The 12720-nt window shown below is 33.4% G+C and overlaps 1 protein-coding gene and 1 long non-coding RNA gene across 5 annotated transcripts in view; one reads left to right on the forward strand and one right to left on the reverse strand.

Annotated features, from left to right (window-relative positions):
* Positions 1 to 12720, forward strand: part of SEMA3A (semaphorin 3A) — a 310401-nt gene that overhangs the window by 191026 nt on the left and 106655 nt on the right. The gene's annotated exons all lie outside the window — the stretch shown is intronic.
* LOC309845087 overlaps positions 301 to 12720 on the reverse strand; it is a 61188-nt gene continuing 48768 nt past the window's right edge. The window contains exons 2-3 of one of the 2 annotated variants that reach the window (XR_014301025.1): positions 3374 to 3471; positions 301 to 386 (exon numbers count right to left, since the gene is read on the reverse strand). This is a non-coding gene — a long non-coding RNA (uncharacterized lncRNA). Of the gene's footprint in view, positions 448 to 3373; positions 3472 to 12720 lie in introns of both variants that reach the window. The other variant, XR_014301026.1, reaches the window with a different exon arrangement.

The raw sequence follows: 12720 nt of genomic DNA on the forward strand, positions 1-12720 counted from the left end.
TGTAGCTTCTGGACACTAGAACCATGTTCATATTGTAAGAAAGTATTTACTTTTTAGAACACATAATATCATTACCACACTGTGTTACTGTTGCTAATTTTAATTGTATTTGTTTTCTAGTTTTATTGGTACTGAATTTTAATCATGAAGAACATATAATTCTACAAATTTACTTACTGTTAGAAAATATATGATGAAAGCTAACTCTGACAGCCCACTAAGAATAAACCTAATGGTAGGTTTTAAGCAGATAGCATTCCCTGTTCTCTTTGTTCACATCTGAGGACACTCTACTTGCCCTAGTGTAATGTCCCTGGTCTCGGGCTCCTTGTGGTTCTCAGCTGCTCCAGACATAACACATGTGGTCAATTTGGATGGGATGAGAGCTGGGAAGTAGAAATAACAAAGGCTGGTGATGAGAATCAGCATGAGGTGATGAGAATAGCACTGAGGTGAAAAGGAAAGACATAATGAGAAAACCAGAACTTCTGGAATAACAGTTTTATTTATTAAATAGATTTGAAGGTATACTAGGAAATAATGAAGCTTAACATTTATATCTTGGGTTTTTTAGAATTGTAGCTACAGTTTGCTCACTTGCTACAACCAATGCCCAGGTGAAATTGGAGGTAAATTGTATTCAGATGACTGATTCAATAGAGCTAAAACTGACTTTAATAAAAATATAGGGTATTTTTGTATATATTTTTGGCATATATATGTATATCCTATATATATTTTTATTCTATATATATCCTATATATTCCTATATTAGGAAATATTTTTCCTAAGCAAAATCCTAATGGTAATAGTGAGAAATGTAAGTACAAATGTCTGCCCCAAAGAGCTAACATATATGTAAATATCTAACTTCAACATAGGTGAAAACATCAGTAGTAATAACAGACTCCCAGCAGCAAACAGCTATTGAGCAAAAAACAGATGGCCAGGGATGGCTGTTTTGAATGTGTTCTTCATTCAGTCTTCATAAAATCTGTTAAGCTAGGTACTCTTTAAGTTCTCATTGCACTATTGAGAAAGTTAAGGTTCTCATGGTATTTTGGAATGTACCTGAGACAAGCATCCTATTCAGTGGTTTGTGTCTGAATCCACAACCTTCTCCTTTAAAGGGAAATACCAGCACATTGCAGTGGGAGAGAAGGGATAAAGTCCCTAACTGTAATTTAAGGGGTTAAATTCAGGATTTTTGTGTTGTATTTATTGTATCTCAAAAATAATGTGTGCCTAGTTTCAATAAGGTGATGACTGTGAACAAGGGGGTTTCATGAAGTGAACAAAGGTGGTCACATGTTAGCTGGATTTACGACAATGGGTGAAGTATTGATGGATGTGGAAGACAGTAAAGGCTAGAAGGACAGAATAAAAGGACAGAGTCATAAATGGGGAAATGGCAAATATCCCAATGTGCAGGGTATAGTGATTTCAAAAAAAGTAGGCTGGAAAATTAGGATCAACTTGAGTTTGCAGAAGCTAGTCAAGAGCAATACAAATTTTAAGAAAAAACTACTATTATTGCCATGATTGGTTTTGGAATATATTTTTGTGTAAACATAAGTTTGGTGTAAATGTAAATGGGTGGGGATACAGGGTGATGAATGGACATTTAGGTATGTCCATATTGAGACTGTGGTGAACATTGCATAGTGTGACATGAGAGCCTGAACTATACTGAGTGAAAGACACTGAATAATATTTAGAATTCTCGTAGGGAAACAAGAATAAAAATAATATCCAAAGCCAATAGATGAAGTACACCTGGGAAGAGGACAGTGTTTAAATGCTTTAATGAAAAAATGGTTTCCCAATTCTTTTGTGATAATTAGGTAGACATTTTTTGTAGCATATTGTGGTCCATGCTCACTCAGTTTTCACTTCTAAGTCTACAAATAAGTTGAATTTATGTTGTTCATAAAACATTTAACTGGCATACACAAACTTATGTGAATGTCTCACCCATAGTGTATCACAAAAGCGTGATTTCTCCATGCTTATAAATCTGGAGAATGCTATTTTGTATAATGCATATGTGAAAGCAATTCAAACACACTTTGTTTAGAAAATAAGAAAGATAAACAAACAAAAATCACTAACAGAAAGAAATAAGATATATAGTACTTAGAAACAGTGATTTTAATGAAAAATCCAGGCTTTATTTTTAATTTTATTATTACATTATAGCTTATACTGCCTCTATGAAATGTTTATGCAAATGATATACCTGATTTATCTTTTGTTACTCTTTTCAGTTTCTTTCCTGCTGTAACTACTCCCCATGATTTTTTCATTAATTTTATTACTATTAATGGCTTCATTATTGGGATGCTTGATGGCTTTATCAGTATTATGGCATTTGATTTTCACAACTCTGTGATGGAAGCGCTATCTCCATTTTTCAATTTAGGAAATGAAGTTTCAGGGTCATTCAACACATACCTATATCATCACACAATTAATAAATCTGTTGTTATAACGGTCATAATGTGGCTTTGGGGATGACATAAATCTTGTGTCTGATATTGTACCACTTACCTCTTATTGGAATGATGCTGTACCTTTTTGTTTGTTTGTTTTAGCTTTTTTATTGTCATGAGTACTTAACACAAGATCTAGTCTCTTAGTACCTTCTTAAGTGTATGATTCAGTATTCTCAATGGTAGGTACAATGTTGTAGAGGTCATCTCTGAAATTTAGTCATCTTTTGTAACTGAAACTTAATACTCATTGGGCAGCAACTCCCCATTTCCCCTACTTGCAGACCCTAACAACCACCATTCTACTCTCTGTTTCTGTGACTTTGACTGTTTTAAATTCCTCATTTAATTGGAATTCTAGAGTATTTGTCATTCTGTGATGGCTTACTTTACTTAGCATAATATCTTTCAGATTCATTTCAGCATTATTCACAATAGCTAAGATAGAGAAACTAAGTATCATCAACAGATGAATGGGTAAAGATAATGTGGTCTATACATACAACAGAATATTATTAAGCCTTAAAAAGGAAAGAAAGCTGGATGTAGTCAATAACATGTACTACATGTTTGTTAATACTCTGGGCTAAACACTCTCAAAACACTGAATTTCAAGTAAAGTGAATTACAACTTGCATTACTAGGAATGTTCTCAAAAGAAACATTAAGTTCTTCCCATTAAGAATGTGACAGTGCCTGTCAAGTTGGTAAAATTTGATAGCAGTAGCAAATTCATGGAGTCCTTTAAAGGATATGATAGTAATATAATCAGGAAGTTATGTTTCAGTAAAAGAAGTGCTAGGGTAGCTCACAGAAACACTTTTTGTTTCTACAAATTCTCTATATAATCTAGATATTGAGCAAAGATCAGCAAAACATACCTACTTGTGCTTCCACTTAGACACACAGGCAAGTGGTAGTATGTTTTATAATCTGGAAGAGTTGTAACTCTTTTTGACCCAAAACAGAAACTCAGAACCTGTAGCATTAAGAGCAGTATATTTTAAGTAAAATGCCTAAAATATAAAAAAAATGAGTTTTGCAACTCTCTTTTTAAGTTAGAAGTGAAACATGTCCTTTTAGTTTTTCTTAATATTTTGATTATGCACTATTTCAAGAACGTTGAAAAGTCTGGATGCTGATATATTTAGAATTCTAGATTCTCTAATAAATAGAAAATATGTAATTTTATATTGTATACAAATTATCAAGTAACAGAAGACTCTCAGTCATTATTCCATGTTTCTTGATATGAATGGGTTTTATCAAGCTATTTATGCCTATGAAGATATTAAGATATTAATGTATTCAAAAAACTTCATTTTTTACTCAAATTTAATTTTGTACTTAAGAGTATTTACAAATTCCAGCTAGAACAAATGCATTTAGAGAAATGTATATTTATATGAAGGGACATCCTTTAATCATTGCCTAAAAAATTGAATGGTGTAGGCCTTAAAATTGTATTTAACACAGTTATCGGTATCTGCATATTTTGCCATTATACGTTGGTAATTTAAATCTGTTCCTATATAAGGAGTAGAATCTGGTATCAGTGCCGCAGAGTACAGCTTTGAGATTTGTACATTGACATGCAGGAAATATATTGTTTCATGTTGTCAGAAATCAAACTGTACAGAATGACTACTTTCCATTTTTATTTTATTTTTATTTTTCAGTCTGACATTTTAATTCAATTTTGCATCTCTGGTCACTGAAAGCAATCTCAGGAATTGCTGAGTGGTTAAAAAGAAAGTCTAATGGGATCTAAAATCAATTCACAGGTCTGTCACTGATTCATTGTGTTTGTGACTTTTGCTGCCACTGAAATGACAGTAAATTGGTGTCCTCAAAATTTTCACACTTCAAGATTTCTCTTGTGCTAAAAAAAAATACTTACCTAATATGCATTATGTATATATATATATATATATATATATATATATATATATACTTAAGAAAATTGGTTAGTGATTAAGTACAGAGCTAGCTTCTATTTCAGCAAGTTACCTCACTTGAGATGATCACAAAGCTTTCTACAGAGGCTAAATGTCTGAATCTCTCTAATGTTGCAAATGGGGTTTTGTATACATGCCAGGGTTCAAGCTCCTTTTAAGTGCTTTCATCCTGGCAAACTTTTCTTCTTTTGATTTACATTTTGTTGGCATTTAATAGCTGTCTTACCTCATATTTAAATTACTTAACCTGGAGAGGATGGATGTTTAGTGCCCCACATTTACTTGCCCTTTGCTGGCCTAAATCTTAGTGACAAATGTAAGATTTGCAGTAAGGAATACCTTTTCTTTGTCTTATGTCATGCTAGTTAGCAATTCTAGTTAATGCCTTGACACTACATCAAATTTTTGCTAATAGCAATATGGAATTTTTAAAGTTACACCTAAAGTTGCACAGTCTCTTAGACATATGTTAAAAACTTTTTTTCCTCCTAGAATAGGAAAGAATAACTTACCTGACAAATGACTGGGAAAAGATTATGTAAATGACAAACAAAATATCACCATTTTTACAACACAAATATCCAGATGACTAGAAGTGAACTGATATACCCTTGTTTAGAAAGTGCATCAGAGGCAATCAGTATTCCCATCTTTTGATTAAAATCAAGTTCAGTAAAATGAAAACTAAAATGAAATGATGTGTTTGCTGTATGAATGACCAAAAATTTAGTCACCTTTACTTTTCCACCTTGCACTCATCAAATTCTGAAACTTTACTAATCTCCTAAGACAGAAATGGAAAAGTATTTTTCAGCTATGCTGCTAAGAAAAATTTTGATCTGGAGGATTTTAGTACCAAAAATTAAGTTGGAAAACTTGATGTCTACATAACCACTTCAGGCCAGTACCGTACTAAACACAAAGCTCAGCAATATCTGGTACCTCAGTTAAAAAAAAAAAAATTATGAAAATAAACTTATATCCAGAATTAAACTGTGACCACAATTTCAATAAAATTCTTGCTAAGAATACATGACTATAAAATACTGTATCTTAGGGGCGCCTGGGTGGCTCAGTGAGTTAAGCTGCTGCCTTCGGCTCAGGTCATGATCTCAGGTTCCTGGGATCGAGTCCCGCATCGGGCTCTCTGCTCAGCAGGGAGCCTGCTTCCTTCTCTCTCTCTCTGCCTGCCTCTCAGTGTACTTGTAATTTCTCTCTGTCAAATAAATAAAATCTTTAAAAAAAAAAATACTGTATCTTACTGTTGCTATCTACCTCTTCTAATTTCTGTCCTTCATTTTATAATGGGAAATTTAAGCTCAGATTGCCTAAGTAGTATTCCAAAAACCCAAGGCCACTTAGTGGTAAAAGCTGAACTGAAACTCAGTTCTCCTGACAGCTAATTCACCTTTCCATTTCACTACATTGCCTTCACTCTCACTGCCAATCATGTGAAAAAAAAAAAAAAAAGAAAGAAATTTTCATGTATGTCAAGCTATTTATGAGGGTTTTCTCCATCAAATTAAAATAATGTGATTAAGTAACCTTAGATAATTGTTTTTAAAAATATAGTTATCTTTTACTTTCTTTGTAATTTCAGAGAAAAATCGTAAGATTTCTTCCACAAGGTAGTATTTACTTATTGAAAATGAGTCAATTTCCTCTTCAAAACAGGTAAAATTTGAACGTTGATGTAGTGCTTGACACTATTTCCCTTTATTCTCAAAAAGTAGCTGGATTTAAGATGATTTCTATTAGTTGAAGCAGTCAACACATATCAAATATTATCAAAGGAAGTAATTGAAAACATTAGGAAGGCAACCAGAACACAAGGATCATGCAAAATTTCACCCACACACCTCTACATACAGTAGACAAGAATGACTAAATGCTTTGATCTTTCCTGGATAACATGAAAGGGTAAAGGGGGAAAAAGCAACATCTGTTAGAAAAAAAAGTTTAATGAACAGGGTGGAGACTAGTTGAGTGTTGACATAAAACATAAGAAAAGAAAAAGATAAAATGCGGAAACAAGTTTATTTATAGTCACAGACCTCGAAAGATCCAAAGAGATAAAGTTGGATTTAGAAAAAAAAAAAACTAAAATAAATGCAGTTTTATTTATATTTAAAGCATGTATAATTCCTACAATGAGTTCTCTATAATTGTTATCAATAGGAAATATGTATGTAATGTTGTATATCTCTATATGTGATATAAAATATATCTCTATATGTGATATATAAAACTATATGTAATATATATTATATGTATGTGTGTGTTTCTATCCATAGGGATGGAAATATCTTAGACAAAATTGTGAAGGCCTAAAAAATATAAGTCTACTTAGATTGCCTTAACATACATTTGTAAATACAGGCTTTAGTTTTCTATTTAACATAAGGAAATAACTGCCTGTCGTGGAAAAAGTGATTGTTTTGAAACAGATCGGTTCTATATACAGATGGAATTTACCTTGGCAATGTCCATCATTCAATGATTGTCACAAATATCCAAAGCAAAGACATTTTATCAGTACCTTATAAATTTGTGGGACTTTTAAGTTTATGGGTTTTTGTATCCCAAAAGATTTTGTTGTTCCAGGTGGTTTTTCTTTTTAGAATTGACATATTATGCTGTTTTAAGTATAGATTCCACTATGATGTAACTTGGTATTTTTAAGGATTTTGGATGCTACAACAGGTGTTACCAACCTTGTATCTGGTGGGTGGAATGTATGTATATGATATTCTCTCATATATGCTTAAGAACATTCTGGAATACAAGTGGATAAAGTAATATTAGATCCTTACTCTTAGATGGACATAAACTCTTAAAAAAATAGTAACAATAACTATTGAAAATGAATTGTGGGCAAAAAATGGCAAGAAATCATAATCATAGATATAATGAGAAAGTATTTAGGACAAGAAAAAAATCTTTTTTGAAGATTTTATTTATTTACTTGACAGAGAGAGTGAGAGGACAAGTAGGAAGAGCCATAGGCAGAGGGAGAAGGAGAAGCAAACTCCAAAGGAGTCTGACGCAGGCCTCTATCCCAGGACCCGGGGATCATGACCTGAGCTAAAGGCAGATGCTTAACCAACTGAGCCACCCAAGCATCCCCAAAAAGATGTTTGCCCCTTACAGGTCATGCCTGTGTATACTAAACTATGTCGGCTTTTCTAGTTGACATTAGACCAGAGATGTAAAGGTCACCGTGATACATAGTTTCCCTTGATGAAATAACACTTTTAACTCACTTCTTCCTCACTTCTACCACTTGGCCTGTCCAATCAGGTTTCCACACTGAAGCCAGAGTGGGCTTCTTAGAAAGCAAATGGTAGCTTTCTAAGACATTTTCTTGCTTTCTTTTAATCCTAGAGGTTAGGGAAATCTGCTCTTTGGTCTAGGTCCTTCTAACCCGCTTATTTGACCACTCTCCCCTGACCCCTCCTGACACTCTGGAGTTTCTGTTTTTCTTTCAGTTATTTTACATTCCCAGTCTCTCTCCTTCTAGGTCTTTGTGCTTATTGTTTCTATTTCCTGGATGGATCTTTCCCCTGATACTTACTTTAATAAATCTGTCTGATCCTTCTGATCTCAACTCAAGCATTACTTCCTTAGTTTATCTCCCATCTTTTATATTGTAGATAATACTATATAGTAGCAGCACAAGTGAGGAGGCAGACAGGTAAGTAGATACATATATTATAGTAAATCTGTAATAGGGATTAGAGAATTTGTCTGAAATAGGATATGTATTTGCAGGTAGGATTCACATCATAAACTCTAAACTGCGATGTATCATTTCTTTATCTCTCAAGAGTTTCATATTCTTGTATTTTTCCTGGGCAAAAAGCCACAGGGTGTAAATTAGAATGAGAAATAAAAATCCTCAGCTAGTAGGAACCCTTGAATAACACCAAATAATCTCTTTAAAAAAAATTCTTGTGTACTCCCTATTCCAGTAGAAGTCATTTTATACATTTTGACATATATCACCACCTTTATGTCAGGAATAATCCATACTCATTAGCATAAACTATGCTGAAATTTTATACTTTTGATTTTTTGGATGGGTATAATTGTTTTATTCCTCATATGCCTACGTCCTTAGTAGAGGACAGTTTTAATTAAAATTTTCACATTAGCGGGGGACACTGGGGTGGTACCAGTTAGTTAAGCGCCAGACCCTTGGTTTCAGTTCACATCCTCTTCTCCGGTTTCCCGCTCAGCAGGGAGTCTGCTGGAGTTTCTCTCCCATGCTCTCTCAAATACACAAATACATCTTTAAAACATCTTCCACAATAACATTTACATAGATCTACAATTGAAAGTTATTCTGCTGTTAGAGCCTTTTATTAGCAATTCAAGAAAGAGGTAGTTGGAGGATATACATGGTCAAACTTAAAGGAGGGATCAGAAAAGCAAGGGGAGTCAAAAAGGGAAGGAAGGAAGGAGAAAGGGAAAGAGTGAAGAAAAACACATCAAATTCCACTTTGGTAAAACAGGTAGGGCTGATGATGGAATTTGTTACGCAATAATAGTAGCAACAACAACAATAGAAATTTGTCTTTTGATTTTTATTTTGGGCCCTTTGTTCAAAATGAGTAGAAATTCCTTGTACTTCAGTTCTTTGAATATCGACACTTAATGATTCTTTGGTTGCTTTCCCTTACAACATAACATCTGTGTTAAAGTCTACATTTCACTCTTGGAGACAAATACGCAGGAAGCAATAAATATAATAAACAATGTGATGTTCAGCAGCAGCTTTTCTCCTTGACAGGGTAGGGAAGTGGGAGTTTTAAGTTGAGAGGGCAAGGAGACAAGTAGAAGGCAAAGACAGAAATATGTACACACTACAAAGATAATAACTGAAGGTAGCTTTAGGAGAAAAGTATGCACCGCTCTTTGAGTTTCGAATTAAAGCTCTGTGAGGATAAAGGCAGATTTGATTTGGGTAAAAGAATTGCCTTTCATCTTCCCCCATCAGGATTTAATTGGCAGGAGATGATACAACCTGCTTAACAATCAGGTATTTCAGAGGTTGAGCAGTTTGACAAGGAGCAGGTTTCTCTCAAGTCTCCTTAAATGCCTTTTCCCCACTCTGACCAGCGTGTATTTGGCATGTATGAAACATTAGTTCACTAATACTCTCAGAGAGAACAGACCACGGATTAACTAGAATTCAGACTTTATAATTTAGCGGAATATACAGAGTTATGTAAAAATGCCACCTTCGTGTCCATGATTGGGAAGAAATAGGACATTGTAATAGTATGGCATTTAATTTTGTATATAACTTACTGATTTATATTCTGGATAAAGCATCTCCGAGTTCTGTGATACTTGGCATGTTAGAAAAAGAGCATCATAATCAAAATCACTGCATGTTTTTGACTAAAAACTACTGAAGTAAACTCTTTCCTTATGAGTTATTAAAAGGGAATACATTTGTAGATATTCGTTGTGAGAAAAGTTTGAAGATACTGCCTGAAACACGGGAGTCGGAGTAAAGCAGTTTTTCCTAAGCCTGACTGAGTTTTTAGAAACCACTTTGGATTAACCACAGTGTTAGCTAGTAGAAGAGTTAATTGTATCATTTCACCTCAAAGAAATACTGTGCTTGGATGTTTTTAACCTAGTAAAGCACTCTGCTAAATAGATTCTGAATTGTGACACTAAATACTCCTCATTCTGATTCTTACCCACATCTTCTCCCCAGCACCACAGATGATAAGGTTTATGGTTTTAGTTTGGAGTTTTTCTCTTCTGATTAGATATGAAATAAGAATATTTTGTGTAAGAGCATATTCTTTTTATCAATATACACTTCTACAGCAAGCCATCGGACACATGTTAGACACTGTATAATATTTATTAATTTGGGCAAGGGAATAATCACCAGTGTCAGCATAGTTATAACTTTAAAAATACCAATTTTAAATGTTTTTGTTTTTAATTAAAAAAAACAAAAAAAAAACAAAAACAAAAAACCTTGGGTGCCTCAGTGGGGTAAAGGCTCTGCCTTCGTGCCTAACCCACTGAGCCACCCTGGCGCCCCATCTATCATTTTAGTCAAGTACCTGAAGGTTACACTTTTACATGTCTTTCTTCAAAACCACAATTGCGTTAAAATCGGTAATTTTTTAACTTTTTCTGTTTTATATGTGAAACATATTTGCAGTATGGTCATTATTAAAATATTAATAGTTGACAAGCTTTTGTAGATTTGTACCTACAGAGTTAAAAATACTCTTGTTGAATTGACTATCAGTAAGGATTTGATTTACTTTTAAAAAATGGCAAAATTTGTACCAGTTATACTAATGGTAATATATGTAATACAGACCTGCAAGTGGAATCCCAAACTGAGCTAAACTAAGGTCTTAAGATTTCTGTTCCTATTTAAGGAGAAGTGTTTAACAATGCTCTGAAAACATGCTGCAAAGTAGTGCTTGAGATGAGTGTTTACATATAATTTTTCACTAAATGGCATTTTTTCCCAGATAGCTCTAAATTAACTCATCATTCAGTCTTAGGAGAATTATTACTTTGATGATTTTATTCTTAGAATAAACTCAAAAAAAGTTAAGCAAATAACTTCAAAAACCCCTTTCCATTGTTTCAAATTTTGAAAAAAATTGTAGCATGAAAGAACATTCACAGCAACAACAAAGACTTCTCACTAACCAAGGGATGATTATGTCTAATTTATTTTTGAATTCTCAAAATAATATTTCATATTATAGTGATTTTCACGTTTTGGATACTAGGTTGAGAAAAATAAATAGGATCATGCATTGCATACCATTTTTTAAAATATGCCAAATTTTATATTCAAAGAATATTAAAATATTCTGTTGTCTTTAAAATCTAAAATATGTCTTTATAATCAATCAACGTACAATACAGAGTACCATTTATGCTGTATTATGATTATTGTGAATAAAATTGAACTTCAAATGAAATCTTGCCTTAAGTAACTTAGAATTCTACTTAGAGACATAAATCTAAGTTAACAAACATTTTCAACAAATACTTTTTTGTGCTCATTTTATGATGATATCAACATTGGTGTGGCCTTTACTGCTCCCAAAGCTACCTGGGCATTTGGGGAAGAAATCATATGTAACATAAAGCAATGGACAGTTACAATATAGTTACACAGAAAGTACCACAGAAACCCCAATTTGGGAATATCCAGTTTTGCCTAAGAGTATTTAAGCTTGTTCCAAAGGAGTTAAGAATAACAGCATTTCCACAAATGGGTTAACACTGTAACGCACAAAGGAGTAATGCAAAATCAGAGGAATTCCAGCGATAGTAAAAGAATGTAATAATGGAGTTGGCTTTCAGAGAACAGAAGTTGATGGGAATGAAGTGTTTGGGAAGTGTTTCAAGAGGATAGTAATAACAGCATAACAATAAAACAGCAATAAACTATTTTTTAGTTATTTCTGAAAACTTTTCTGTATTGTTGAGTTCTGAATTGTTGAGTAGGAAGTTAATATGATAAAAGCAGGTTTTATAGAATTTTAAATTGCTGGTGGAGTATGTGATAAAGTGAGATAGAGCATCAAAGAAGTACTGTAGAAAGCAAAGCAGAATTTGGGGTAGATATAATCACAGCCGTATTTGAATGGTGAATGTAGAAGAAAAGAAATATAAGAGCTTCTTTGGTAGAAGGATAAAGATAGATTCGATAATTGATAGATAATAAAGAACAAATGAAACTGATAAGCCAAGGGTATGTTCTGGGATTTGAACATGTGTGAGAAATAATGAGGATTTCAGTGTTAAGATTTGGAGCATAATTAGGAGAATTAACTTGATTATAGGATCCTAGTCCTAAGAAAAGTGCTTGGTTTGCACTGTGTGGAGGTTATAGTTTAGAAGAGACATCCAAGCAGCATGTCACTTAGGCAAGTACTGAGCGGAAAGAGAAAAGAAGTGTGAACAAGGAAGTTATGATATGAAGTCCTGAGTAATAGTTAAGGAGAAATAAAATGCAAGAAAGCCCAAGACTTCGCCTTAACAAAAACACTTTCGGTGAAACAGGGGGAGAAGTGATGAAGAAACAGGAAATGGTGATAGGGTTGGAACATACACAGTGTGTTCAAAGCAGAAAATCATCCCTTAAAATAGGTACTCAGAATTTCCATGTTCAATGAAAATACCAAGGAACGACAGAAATGACCAAAAAAACAAAACAAAACAAAACAAAAACCTTGAGAAAACCCCAGGGGAGTTAAAACAAGAAA

Source organism: Mustela nivalis (assembly GCF_964662115.1).
Source record: "Mustela nivalis genome assembly, chromosome: 12".
Lineage (NCBI taxonomy): Eukaryota > Metazoa > Chordata > Mammalia > Carnivora > Mustelidae > Mustela > Mustela nivalis.